Source organism: Silurus meridionalis, chromosome 17 (genome assembly GCF_014805685.1).
Source record: "Silurus meridionalis isolate SWU-2019-XX chromosome 17, ASM1480568v1, whole genome shotgun sequence".
NCBI classification, from domain to species: Eukaryota; Metazoa; Chordata; class Actinopteri; order Siluriformes; family Siluridae; genus Silurus; species Silurus meridionalis.
Window position 1 is genome coordinate 378,101 of NC_060900.1, and position 2,994 is coordinate 381,094.

A 2,994-nucleotide genomic window follows, 5' to 3' on the forward strand; every position below is an offset into this window, starting at 1 on the left:
TGCAGTAAACATCTGTATGAGTATTTAGAGAAGGAAAGAGTCAGAATAAATGAGATATTTTTAATATCTTTATTAAATAAAAGTTTCTATATATTAAAACACCATTAATGAGAAAGTGTGTGTGTGTGTGTGTGTGTGTGTGTGTGTGTGTGTGTGTGTGAGAGAGTGTGTGTGTGTGTGAGAGATTGTGTGTGTGTGTGTGTGTGTGTGTGTGTGTGTGTGTGTGTGTGTGTGTGTGTGTGAGTGTGTGTGTGTGTGTGTGTGTGAGTGTGTGTGTGTGTTTGTGTGTGTGTGTGTGTGTGTGTGTGTGTGTGTGTGTGTGTGTGTGTGAGTGTGTGTGTGTGTGTGTGTTTGTGTGTGTGTGTGTGTGTGTGTGTTTGTGTGTGTGTGTGTGTGTGTGTGTGTGTGTGTGTGTGTGTGTGTGTGTGTGTGTGTGTGTGTGTCATAAACGTTTCTCCCTACGTGACCATCTGGGATCCCCTCATCCCCACTGCATCACAAACACAATAACTTAGTGGAAAGATTGAGCATGACTCTTACACAACAGCTCCCTCACGTCAAAGAACTAGAATGGATAGGATTCGTTCTTCACTCGGTGCTGCACTTCTTGCAGAAGTCCATGTTCTGCACTCTAGCCCTGCTGATACGGAGAAGAAGGACAGGCACCACAACTAGTCTGAAAAGGTGCTGTGCTTCACTGCTTCACTATTGGCAATAAAGAAAACAAATAAATAGTTTGTAAATAAATAAATGAAGTGAGAGAAGGTATTAAAGGTATTATGTAAAAGCAAACATGTGATTATGATCTCTTTCAGGAACAAGAATGAAATGGCCCTGGGTGTGGATTCAAGTAATCAACAAAATAATTTCTTTGTTTTCTGCCCTTAAGTTGTTTTAAGGACTGAAATTCATTGGTATGTGAACATTTTTTTCCCTGGATCTAGTCTTTTTAGTTCACCAAAATGTTCTCGCCAAACCCAAAGATAACATTCCTAAGTTTAAAATAAGCAAGAAGAGTGAATATTAAACCAATTTGTGTGAATGTATTAGGACTTGTTAATCCACATTTCTTTGTAATAATGACCAATAAGGCTTGTAAGGACTTAACCAGTGCCTCCTCATCAGCGTTTCCTCACTTTTTTGAGGAAATACTTGGAGTACCAAGTGATCCTACTCCAGCTTTACAGCCTTGTCCAGGTTTGTAGGCCGGTGGCATCTCTCTCACTGCTGGTCCTGATAAAAATCAACCAAAGAATTGCTCCAGTACCACCAGGTTGGATAGGGAGCGTCAGTGGAAGCCACTTTCAGGTCTCTTCAGAGATGTTCAGTAGAATTCAGGCCACTCCAGGACCTTCACAGAGTCATCCCTAATCCCCTCCTGTGTTGTCTTGGCTGTGTGTTTAGGGTCGTTATCATTTAGGAAGGAGAACCTTCAGCCCAGACAGGTACTGAGAGCTGTGGAACAGGCTTTTATTGAGGAGATTGAGGAGCTTTCTCTCAACCCTGACCAGTCTCCCAGTCCCTGCTGCAGAGAAACAACCCCACTGCATTAAGCTACCACCACCATGCTTCACTGTTAGGATGGTTTTGGCCAGGTGATGAGCAGGGCCTGGTTTCCTCCAGACATAACATTTAGAATTGAGGCCAAACAGTTCAATTTTAGTTTCATCAGACCAGAGAATTTCATGCTTTCATGTGTACTGTGGTCAGAGGTGGCAAAAGTACACACATCCATTACTTAAGTAGAAGTACAGATACTCATGTTTTAAAATACTCGGGTAAAAGTTGAAGTACTGATTATACTTTTTTACTTAAGTGAAAGTAAAGAAGTCTCTGACATGTACTTAAGTAAAAAGTAGTTATTACTTCTACCTGTTTTAGCTGTTAACTGACCTCACATCATATTAATATTTGACAGACAGACAGACAGATAGATAGATAGATAGATAGATAGATAGATAGATAGATAGATAGATAGATAGATAGATAGATAGATAGATAGATAGATAGATAGATCGATCTTTATTGTCATTGCATAGTACAGGTACAGCAACGAAATGCAGTTTGGCATCTACCAGAAGTGCAAAAAGTAGCAATAGTACAGATAAACATGTATCATATTTACAGCATGTGATATGTATGTAAGCCTATGTACAGTGATTAAATATAAAGGCTATAACAGTGCAGAGACGTGTGGACATCATTAAGAGCCTTTGCTATGTTTCCACACGGACAGTTAATGAGGTGACACCGGAGAAACTGCACCTCTTCAAGTCAAGTCAGGAAGCTTATATATATAAAATTATAGACATTTTACAGATTTGAATGATGAATTGTTTTTATCTGTACGATCAATAAAGACAGTAATTTAAGTTTGTGTCGCCATTATGAGGAAAAAACCCACAAAACGCCCCCTAGAGGGTAAATTGTGTAAAACATGGTGGATTTGGCGTTTGATTTGAGACTTTGTGCAGAAATAAAACAAAAGTTTACTGATTAAAAATTTTTTTCTGTGGAGTTTATTTATTTATTTTATATCTAAGTAAAGAAGGGACGTAGTGAATAAGTGTATGTTTTGCTGGAGGTTTTAATTTCGCCTCTTTTATATTTATTTATTTATTTATTTATTTATGTATTTATATTTTTTATAAAAATGGTGAAACAGAAATGCGCTGAATTGATAGCATTAATAACATTTAGTGCCGTTTACAATAATTTTAATTTTGACAGCCAAATATACATATATATACATACATACATACATACAATATATATATATATATATATATATATATATATATATATATATATATATATATATATATATATATATATATATATATATATATTAATACAAAACAAATTAAAATGTTGTTATCTAATGAATGTGTCCAGGCTGAAGATCCACATATAGAACACAAGCAGAGAAAAGATGATGATGATCAGGAATGTGTCTGTTCTCAGTCATGTTCTCATCACTGACTCTCTGTCTCA